Here is a 12176-nt window from a genome sequence, read left to right on the forward strand (position 1 = left end):
ATTGACTTTCTTACAGAATTAGAAAAAAAAAGCTACTTTAAATTTCATATGGAACCAAAAAAGAGCCTGTATAGCCATGACAATCCTAAGCAAAAAGAACAAAGCTGGAGGCATCATGTGACCTGATTTCAAACTATACTGCAAGGCTACGGTAACCAAAACATCATGGTACTTGTAGCAAATCAGGTATGTAGACAAATGGAACAGAACAGAGGCCTCAGAAATAACACCACACATCTACAACCACCTGATTTTGACAAATCTGACAAAAGCAAGCAATGGGGAAAGGATTCCCTGTTTAATAAATGGTGTTGAGAAAACTGGCTAGCCATATGCAGAAAACTGAAACTGGACCCCTTCCTTACACCTTATACAAAAATTAATTCAAGATAGATTAAAGACTTAAATGTTAGACCTAAAATCATAAAAACCCTAGAAGAAAACCTAGGCAATACCATTCAGGACATAGGCATGGGCAAGGACTTCATGACTAAAACACCAAAAGCAATGGCAACGAAAGCCAAAATTGACAAATGGGATCTAATTAAACTAAAGACCTTCTGCACAGCAAAAGAAATTTTCATCAGTGTGAACAGGAAACCTACAGAACGGGAAAATATTTTTGTAATCTATCCATCTGACAAAGTCTAATATCCATAACATACAATAAAATTAAATTTACAAGAACAAAAAACAACCCCATCAAAAAGTGGGCAAAGGGTACGAACAGACACTTCTTGAAAGAAGACATTTATGTGGCCAACAAACATACAAAACACCAATGCCCCACTCAAATGTTAAAATGGAAATAAAGAGGTTCAGAGAGAGGAAGGGACTTACTCAAAACCCAATAGTCAGTAAAATAATTGAATTCCATTTTTCTACCAATATTGCCTCAACTCTTTTTATATACACATTCTTGTTTTGTTTTTGTCTTTTCATTTTTCATTTCCATAGGTTTTTGGGGAATGTTATATTTGGTTACATAAGTAAGTTCTTTAGTGGTGATTTGTGAGATTTTGGTGCACCCATCTCCTGAGTATTATACAATGAAACCCAACTGTAATCTTTTATCATTCACCCCCTTCCCACCCTTTGCCCCTGAGTCCCCAACGTTCATTGTGTCATTCTTATCCAATTGCATCTTCATAGCTTAATTCCCATTTATGAATGAGAACATATGATGTTTGGTTTTCCATTCCTGAGTTACTTAGAATAATAGTCTCCAATCCCATCCATGTTGCTGCAAATGCCATTAATTCATTCCTTTATATGGCTGAGTACTATTCCATTATAAATATAAATATAATGGAATGCTACTCAGTCATAAAAAGGCTTTATCCACTCATTGATTGACTGGCATTTGGATTGGTTCCACATTTTTGCAATTGTAAATTGTGCTGCTATAATTATGCATGAGCAAGTATCTTTTTCAAATTATAACTTATTTTCCTCTGGGTATATACCCAGTAGTGGGATTGCTGGATCAAATGATGTTCTACTTTTAGTTCTCTGAAGAATCTCCACACTATTTTCTACTAGTTTACATTCCCACCAGCAGTGTAGAAGTGTTTTTGTTCACTGTATCCATGCCAATATCTGTTATTTATTGATTTTTTGATTATGGCCATTCTTGCAGGAGTAAGATGGTATCTATCGCATTGCATTTTTGATTTACATTTCCCTGATCCTTAGTGATGTTGAGCATTTTTTCATATTTTTGTTGGCTATTTGTATATCTTCTTTTGAGAATTGTCTATTTATGTCCTTAGCCAAATTTTCAATGTGATTGTTTATTTTTCTTGCTAATTTGTCTGAGTTCATTGGACTTTCTGGATGTTAGTCCTTTGTCAGATGTACTGATTGTGAAGATTTTCTCCCACTCTGTGGGTTTTCTGTTTACTTTGCTGACTGTTCCTTTTGCTGTGCAAAAGCTCTTTAGTTTAATTAAGTCTCAGCTATTTATCTTTGTTTTTAATGCATTTGTTTTGGGTTCTTGGTCATGAAATCCTTGCCTAAGCCAATGTCTAGAAGGGTTTTTCTGATATTATATTCTAGAATTTTCATAGTTTCAGGTCTTAGATTTAAGTCCTTGATCCATCTTGTGTTGATTTTTGTGTAAGGTGAAAGATGAGGATCCAGTTTCCTTTTCCTACGTGTGGCTTTCCAATTATCCCAGCACCATTTGTTGAGTAGGGTGTCCTTTCCCCACTTTATGTCTGTGTTTGCTTTGTCGAAGATCAGTTGGCTATAACTGTTTGGGTTTATTTCTGGGTTCTCTATTCTGTTCCATCGGTCTCTGTGTCGATTTTTATACCAGTACCACACTGTTTTGGTTACTATGGCTTTATAGTATAGTTTGAAATAGGTAATGTGATGCCTCCAGATTTTTTCTTTTACTTAGCCTTTCTTTGGCTATGTTGCCTCTTTTTTGGTTCCATATGACTTTTAGGATTGTTTTTTCTAGTTCTGTGAGGAATTATTATGGCATTTTGATGAGAATTGCTTTGAATTTGTAGATTGCTTTTGGCAGTATGGTCATTTTCATTTTCACAATATTGATTCTACCCATCCATGAGCATGGGATGTGTTTTCATTTATTTGTATTGTCTGTGATTATTTTCAGCAGTGTTTTGTAGTTTTCCTTGTAGAGGTCTTTCACCTCCTTAGTTAGGTATATTCCTAAGTATTGTATTATACTGTATTGTACTGTATTGTATTGTATTGTATTGTATTGTATTGTATTGTATTGTATTGTATTGTATTGTATTGCATTGCATTGCATTGCATTGCATTGCATTGTATTGTATTATTTTTTGCAGCAATTGTAACAGGAGTTGAGTTACTGATTTAATTCTCAGTTTGGTCGCTATTGTTGTATAGGATAGCTACTGATAGTGGAATAAAACTGGAAATCCACTCCAAAAAGAAATTTCAAAACTATGCACATACATGGAAATTAAATAACCTACACCTGAATGACCACCAGGTCAACAATGAAATCAAGATGAAAATTAAAAAATTATTTGAGCTGAATGACAATAGTGACACAACCTATCAAAACCTCTGGGACAGAGCAAAGGCAGTGCTAAGAGGAAACCTCATAACCCTAAATGCCTATATCAAAATGTTTGAAAGAGCACAAACAGACAATCTAAGGTCACACCTAAAAGAATTAGAGAAACAAGAACAAACCAAACTCAAACCCAGCAGAAGAAAGGAAATAACCAAGATCAGAGCAGAACTAAATGAAATTGAAACAAAAAAATACAAAAGAAATGCCAGCTAACAGAATCCAGCAACGTATCAAAAAGATAATTCATCATGATCAAGTGGGTTTCATACCAAGGAAGCAGGGATGGTTTAACATACACAAGTCAATACATGTGATATACCATGTAACAGAATTAAAAACAAAAATCACATGATCATCTCAAAAGATGCAGAAAAAGCATTTGACAAAATCCAGCATCCCTTTATGATTAAAACTCCTAGCAAAACCGGCATACAAGAGGCATACCTCAATGAAATATAAGCCATCTATGACAATCCTACAGCCAACATAATACCGAATAGGGAAAAGTTGAAAGCATTCCCTCTGAGAACAAGATAAGGATGCCCACTCCATTTCTGTTCAACATAGTACTGGAAGTCCTAGCCAGAGCAATCAAGACAAGAGAAGGAAATAAAGGGCATCCAAATCTGTAAAGAGGAAGTCAAACTGCTGCTGTTTGCTGATGACATGATTGTATACCTAGAAAACCCAAAAGACTCCTCCAAAAAGCTCCTAGAACTGATAAAAGAATTCAGCAAAGTTTCCAAATACAAAATTATATACACATTCTTATATACTGACAGATTCTTTACATTTAAATGCTAATGGGATTCCCTGTTTAACCATTCTCTAACTTTAGCAAAAGTTTTCCAGATGAGAACCAGAGACTCATAAAGGCAAAGTATCCTGTGCAAAATCTCACAATGAATTAGAGGTAGAGTTGAGACTAACTGCAGAGTGTATTTGTAGAGAATGTCAAATGGTGACCTTTGGCCTAAGTGTGCCAAAAGAAAACCAGTGGCTCTCTGAGACCCACCAATATATCAAGTGAATGTTCATTTTTTACTTGATGTTAATGAACTACAGATCTTAGTACTCAACCTGGCTTCTTGCCTCCTTTTGAGTATAGTAGCCAGGAACAGGTGGTTCCCAAGCCGTTTTTTCTACTAGGCCTGAGTGAAACAGACAAGGCCTGATGACAATAGGAATTATGGGATGATACAAGATTACTACTGCTTCCTGTTTTCTCTAAAGCCAGGGATCCAGGCAAAATAAAAAGGCATTTACAGAGTATCTGACACGTTTGTTTTGGGGCTTTGAACAAGTCTGACCCTTCACTTTGTGTTCCATTCTATGTGAACTTCTCACTCTGTCTCCATTTCACTTTTTTCCTCTTTCTCTTTCTCTTTCTCTCTCTCTCTCACACACATACATGCACACAAACACACACACTCACACACAAGCTGTGCTGTCCTGAAGCCTTTATCTTTGCTGATGCTACACCTGCTCATGCCACAATCCCGACCTGTACCCATCTTCTCCTGAGAAAATCTGCTCACTCTTCAATGTCCGAATGTCATCTCATAGGTTCCAGCTCCATGAAACCTTCCATGATTCTTTCAGCTGACAGCAAGCTCGTCCTCCTGTGATACTTCACAGCTCTTTCCTTGTACAGTTCTTTAGCCTCAGTCCCTTTATGTTTAAGTTAGCATCTTGTACATTTAAGTATAAATATTTATTGAAAAAAACTAATGATCTTATTTGCTCAACACAACAACTGCTATTGTTACCCGAAAGAGGTCCCAATACAGACCCCAAGACAGGGTTCTTGGATCTTGGGCAAGAAAGAATTAGGGGCAAATCCATAGAGTAAAGTGAAAGCAAGTTTATCAAGAAGATAAAGGAATAAGAGAATGGCTACTCCATAGGTGGAGCAGCCGCGAGGCCTGCTGGTTGCCCATTTTTATGGTTATTTCTTGATGATATGCTAAACAAGGGGTGGATTATTCATATCTCACCTTTTTAGACCATATAGGGTAACTTCCTGATGTTGCCATGGCATTTGTAAAATGTCATGGTGCTGGTGGGAGTGTAGCAGTGAGGATGACCAAAGGTTACTCTCATTGCCATCCTGGTTTTGGTGGGTTTTAGCCAACTTCTTTACTGCAATCTGCTTTATCAGCAAGGTCTTTATGACCTGTATCTTGTGCTGACCTCCTATCTCATCCTGTGACTTAGGATGCCTAACTGATTGGGAATGCAGCCCAGTAGGTCTCAGCCTTATTTTACCTAGCCTCTATTCAAGATGAAGTTGCTCTGGTTCAAATGCCTTTGACAACATGGCAGGTAGAACAAGGATCAACATTCCCATTTGACAGATAATAAAGTTGAGGTTCTGAGAGGTGAATGGTCACATAGTTACTATGCAGAAGACACTAGACACAAGTCTGGTCTTCTATTTCTTCCTTTCACTCTATCTGGAAGATCAACAGCTATAAGGTTTCTCTCTTCAATATAACTTTGTCAAGATGATCCCAAAGCACCAAACACACACTAGATCTCCTAACATGTTGGAAATATGGCTTGGAACCCAAATAGAAAGACTTCGGTGTGGATTCAGGGACTTATGGAGCTGGGCTAAGCTTTCTCAGGATCATCATTTTCTACAGCTAGTAATCAGCATTGCATAGCCAGAAAAGACTCTCACATTTATCTAGGACAAGTGTGTAAATATAAAAACTGTAAGTTAAGGCTAATTTTTAAAAATGAAAGCTGTGAAAGGCTTTAGGAGGCTGACTCTCTTCCCCTTCTCTCGTGCATAGACTAAAGCCTCTATTGTCCACTCCAAGGGAATAATGTTTTCAAACCTCCACAGCAGTTAATAATGTCGTGCCCTTAGACCCTCATGCTGCTATTTTGTTACCCCAGGGAACGAGCCAAGTAGCACCAGTTTAATCGTCATGTTTAGAATGAGCATCCTCTGATGAAGAATTATTGGCCATCAAGAAGGCTTATGGTCAGGAACTAAACACTATGCAATTGGCTTCCCGGGGTCCTCTTTCTTCTGAGGCTTGTTTGGAGTCAGAGCTGCATACTTCCCCAAAACAAATTTTGCAGCTGTCAGGAGCCAAGACAGCTGTGAAAGAGTGAGATGGATTGGGCTCTGCCTCCTGCACCACTCCAAATCTCTGCCAGCACCAGTTTCTAGAACCTTTCCCACTAATGAAAGCACAAAGGGGAAAAAGTCGCGTTTGCTTTTCACAGTGCTGCCAGGACCTGGAAGCTTGGCACTTAAGTACTTCTCCTTGTTTCAATGTGTACCCTGAGTAGTTCAAAATGGGAATGACTAGAGATTAAATATGAGGCACTGGGGTAGTTTGGCTTTTCACAGATCCTCATATCTGGCCATAACTTCCCTAAGCTGTATCTAAACTGAAATCACCAACACCTGTTCTCACTGCAGCACACGATCTGAGAGAAGAGTTTCAGATTTGCAAGGTCTCAGACATGCCTTTAAAATTTCATAATACTTCTTCTTGTGTTTCCCATGCTTGATGGGGCTCAGGATAGACAGTGTACATTTTCAGTAACACAGAGATGAGAAGGGTCAGAGAGGAGGTAAAGTGGCTAGGACTGGCTATTTAAATTGCCAAGGGGTGCAGTTCAAATGAAAATGTGAGACCTCTAATATAAAATTATTAAAATTTCATGATGGGGATAATGGATCATGAAACTAATCGTGGGGCTTTGTGCGACACCACAGGTCACTTGCCTACAAAGCCATCCCTACTCCCTGCTTAAACAGAGACAAGAACACATTGGTGATTCTCAAATGCAAACTGTCCCTTTACTGAAAACCTAATGAGTTTAATGCTTATTCTACTATAGTCCCTTATGTGCTGATTACATTGTGGAATGCTGCAGGGAGAAAAACAAATTCACCTAATGATGCTAAAGAACCATTAGGAGACTTTACTAGTTTAGGTCACAAGTGCCTAGAAATAGAGAAATGATCTTTGACCTTTCATCCATTTTTCAAAAGGACGCTATTTCTGTGATCCTCATTGACCTCTCCTGACAAAGTCCCAGATTGCCTTTGCCAAAGTTAACAACCCATCTTGGCTTCTTGCCATTTCTCATGTATTCACTAGATCAGTGCATGACTGCTGCTCTCAGCCCACATGATGGGGCCAGAGCCTTCACTGGTTAATATTTATAAAAAAATACTTTGAAGATTAAATCCTTGGTCGGTAGAGAAAACACTAGACATGGATAGAACAAGAAACTGTGGGGTCTGGGCCTCCTCCCAGAACTGCCACCACCATACAATGTTATCTTTGACAGATTCGTGGTATCTGGATGGCTGTACTTTTCTTTTGGTGAAATAGCAAAAGCCAAAAAGAGACTGTAACATCTGATGGGATTTTGCCCAGCTCCAATACTGAATTCCTGGGTTGCCTTAGAGGAAAGGTATTGACTATTTCATCTCTTTGGCCCTCATTATACTCCCCCAACCCAACTCCACCCCTCCGTCATACACACATCTTACTCTGGAAATGATTCTTAGCAGGAAAACATACCATTATGAGGAACATGCTTAGCAGTGCTCTCATAACCCTGCTGGGGGCTGGCATTTTGATTTTGTTTGCACATAGAAGCCTGTTTGACTGAAATCTGAAAAAAAAAAAAAAAACAGACACGGGAGAAAAATAAAAATCACAGTAGTTTTATACATATATTTGGTTTCTAGGGCCAGATAACTGATTTTGTTACCATTTTCTATCCTGTTATTCTGGTGCTGTAATGCACTAGCTAGAAGTAAAAGTTGTGGGGAAAGGAAGAAGTTGGTTCTGAGTTTATTTTCCCCAGGGTTTCTGAGGGAGTTCCACCATCTCCCCTGAAAGGGAGTCGGGGCAAATCTATGTTTCTAATTCCACATCAGGTGTAACTATGGCCTGTTCAGAACATCCCACTTTGAAACAGCACTTTGAGAACAGGGAGCTGCAGCAGTGCAAGACAGCTTGTGGTTGGCTTGGGACTTTAGCCTCAACACAAATTTGGGACTGGGAACATCTCCAGTCAACCCTATGGCTAGTCTTACCTCCCTGATCAGCCACTTGGGCGGGCTGTAAGCCTGGCTAAACCAGGTCACCTCAACATTTGTGTCAGGGCAAACAGTGGAGGAGAGAAGGTGTTTCTTCAACTCCTGGCTTTTAGCTGTGCCTGGATGCCTGCATACTGTTAAAATTCAGCTGCCAGCCTTATCTTATCCGTAACCAGTTGAATTTATTAAGATAATCTGATTTTAGAAGCCCCTGAGGCGTGGCTTGAGGTCCTATATTGACTTAGGCCCTTGGCTCTGTGGCATTAGAGTCCTGAATTGATTTCAAAGAGGCATAGAAACATAGATGTCTACCAAAGGCTTCAAACTGGCCAACTCTCAGTCTATTTCAACATGCCCTACTGAGCCAATCACTCTGTGCCAAGCCAGTACTAAGAACTGGGGGGACAAAGTGGACTGAGTCTAGTCCCTGCCCTTCAGAAGCTCAAAGGCTGTTTATGAGACCAGAGAAGTAAACAGATGCTTTCAATATAATGTGATTAATTATAGGCTAGAAATGAGATTGGATGCCTTGAAAGCACTGAAGGGGAGCATCCAACACAATCTAGGGGCATCAGGGAAGACTTCCTGTAAAAGGGATCGCCAGGTAGGGTTAAAAGTAGTTAGTTAGGGGGAAAACAGTGAGAAATAAATGCCAAAGAAGAAGCAGAAAAAGCAAAGGCAAGGAGGTCTCTTACAGCACTCTATGCTCAGGAAATTATAATGAGTCAGGATAAGTAAACCTTAGAGTGCAAGGCTTGGAGAGATGGGAGATGAGGCTGGAGAGGAAGGTGGATGGGACCTAGCCATAGGAGTCTCAGATGCCACATTAAGAAGCTTAGCTTATATCTAAAGCTAATGGGGAGCTAGTTAACAATTTTAAGCAGAGACAATTTGTCAGTTGAAAGATCTTTTGGAGTGCAGCAAGTACATGAATGAATAAACAAATCTATGTCACAATTTTACTTAAAAATGCACCATGTTTTCCAGAAGGCTACGGAATAAAGCCAGAAGTCATTGGTTTGGTTCTCTACAAGCTGCTGTAACCTAAACTTTTCTACTCAACTCACTCTCTGCTCTAGCCACACAAACCTCTTCACTCATTTAAAGCCCTAAACTTAACCCTAACCCTAACTCTAGTCACTTTGGCACTGGAGAAGTTTAATTGTTATCCAGTGGGAGATATTAGAAAGAGCACCAATCAGGGGTGAGGAGTGGAGGGGTGAGATAGGGCTTGAGATTTCAATCTATGTCCTGCTGTTGACTTACTGCCGTCACCCTTTCCTATTTCTGGATTTCAGTGTCCCAAGCTATATATTAATCTAACTGATCTTCTAAAAGATTATCAATCTCTCTCCCATTTCAGATCCAGGTCTCTAGGATTATGTCAGTCATATGGTTCACATTCCTTGCCCTAGAAGGGTACAGAGGCTATGGCAAGGGAATTTATAAAGCATGTGGGTATAGAAGAAATACCATGTCTCTGTGGTAGATGAATACTGCAAAAGGTATCTAAGAGACATTTCTGACTTCCTCATCCAGACTGAAACCACAGATCTTTCTCTATGTCTCTATTTCTCTGTATCTATCTCTGATTATATATGTGTGTGTGTCTATTTCTCTGTTTCTGTCTCTCTCTCTTTATATATAATATATATTTATGAAATATAAAATAAATATTTCATATTTGTTAAATATTTATTTCACATATACACATATATAATATACATACATATATAAATCAGTGTCTCTGTCTCTATACATGTTACATATATAAACATATTAACATACACATTATTTATAAGCATGTATTTATAATATATTATATAAATAATAAATATATATAAATATACATATTTCTCTGTCTTCGTTTCTATCTCTTTATTTGGAAAATAGAATATATATATATATATTCTCTCTGTCTTCATATAGAGACCGAGACAGAGAAATCGAGACACTTATAAATAGAAACACTTATTTATATATGTATTCATATTATATATTTGTATATATGTATATTATATACATATATGTTATTATATCTAATATGTATATTACATATATATAATTTTTTTTATAATTTGGGTATCCAAAGAATGGGGCAATAGGAGGACTACAGGGGCATTTTGGGTTGCATTGGTTTGAATTTGCCTAGCCTCAGTAATTCATGAAAGCTCATATAAAAGATTTCACAAAATGAGTCTTGTAAGTTAAACTCCATAGGATACATATTCATTCATTTCTAACTTTCATGTCCAAAGAGATCTGCTCTCTGATATTCTCCAGTCTAGGAAAGGTAGGTATCTTTCTAGATTTTTCTGTGAAACCAAAGTCACAATGGCACAAGCCAGGTAAGTAAAAGTATATATAGAGAGATGGATAGGTATATAAATTAAAGATATTACCAAGACCTTTTCTAGCTGACTGGCAGCAAAGGGGCAAAGCTTAACAACGTTTGCAAAAATGATGGCTAATAGAATATGTCAGTGAGTACTCAATGTGCATGTTTTTTATTTAATGTGAAAACAGAGCTCAGGTTCTTTTCTGACTCATTTTTCAGTACCTTCAAATTTCTATAACCCTATCCCATTTTCCCTTCCAGGTTGGAAAAAGTTGGATCAGCTAAACCCAGAGAAATTAGTTGCAGGATTTCAGAGGAGAGTATGAAAATAAATAATAATGACTGTTTAAAATGACAGCATTTGCACAATGCTTTACTGTTCCAATCCTCTTTTGCATAAATCATCTTGATTCTTTTAATAACCATGCTCTAGTGCATTTCAGGGCCTTTACACATGCTACTCTTTTTGTTTTGAGAGTTTTTTCCTACCTATCTTTGCCTAGTTCTACTAATGCCTCAAATCTTAGCTCAGTGGTCATTTTAACTTCTCTGTCCATAGCAAGCCTCCTTTTCATACACTAAGGGCACTGGTATCTTTCTTTGTTTCTCTTAACATAATTGCAATTTTATTATGAGTGGGCATGATTATTTAATTAGTACATCTCTGTAATATAAAAATTCTTGCTGAGAAGTGAGGAGGTGTGGCATATAATCAGTTTTTACCAATGCAATATGAAAAAAGTGATGTTTGTCACTTCCTGGCCACAGCACTTAAAAAGCAGGTGCACCTTTCTCATTCTCTCTTTGTTCTTCTCTTGCCTGGGTGTAGAAGCTTATGATACCATAGGACAGTAGTTCTCAAACTTTATTGAGACAGGTTCATTTATAAAGACAGCTTCATTGTCTGGTGAGAGTCTGTCTCTGCTTCCAAGATGGCACCTTGGACACTGCATCCTCTGAAACGGAGAAATGCTGTGGTCTCATATGGCAGAAGGCAGACAAGCAAGAAAAGGGGATGAACTCCCTCCATCAAGCCCTTTTATAAGGGTACCTAACCTAATGCATAAGGACAAAGCCCTCAATCACCCCCCAAAGGGCACAGCTCCCAGTGTCTTTGCATTGGTGATTAAATTTCAACATAAATGTTAGAGGGGACAAAAACATTCAAGCCATAATATCCACCCCATGAAATAAGTATTGATTCTCTATATGCAGCCATAAAAAAAGGAATGAGATTATGTCCTTTGCAGAGGCATTGATGGAGCTGGAAGCCATTATCCTCAGCTAACCAATGCAGGAACAGAAAACCAAACACTGCATGTTCTCACTTATAAGTGGGAGCTGAACCATGAAAACACATGGACACATGAGGGGAACAACACACACTGGTGCCTGTTTTGGGGGTTGGGGGGAAGAATTCAGGAAGAATAGCTAATGGACGCTGGCCTTAATACCTAGGTGATGGGTTGATCTGTGCAGCACACCACCATGGCACACATTTACCTATGTAACAAATCCACACATCCTGCACATGTACCCTGGAACTTAAAAGTTGAAGAAAAAATAAATAAGTGTTGATTCTGTGTTTTACAAGATATTTATTGTGGATCTGCTACCTGCCAGGCACAGTGTAGGTAAGGTATTTCTAACCTCTTTATAATGATGAGAAAACTGAAATA

The 12176-nt window shown here is 38.3% G+C and overlaps 1 pseudogene; it reads left to right on the forward strand.

Annotated features, from left to right (window-relative positions):
• Nucleotides 1–12176, forward strand: part of LOC116811092 (polyadenylate-binding protein 2-like) — a 33188-nt pseudogene that overhangs the window by 16140 nt on the left and 4872 nt on the right.

Source organism: Hylobates moloch, unplaced genomic scaffold, assembly GCF_009828535.3.
Source record: "Hylobates moloch isolate HMO894 unplaced genomic scaffold, HMol_V3 SCAFFOLD_7, whole genome shotgun sequence".
Classification (NCBI taxonomy): Eukaryota; Metazoa; Chordata; class Mammalia; order Primates; family Hylobatidae; genus Hylobates; species Hylobates moloch.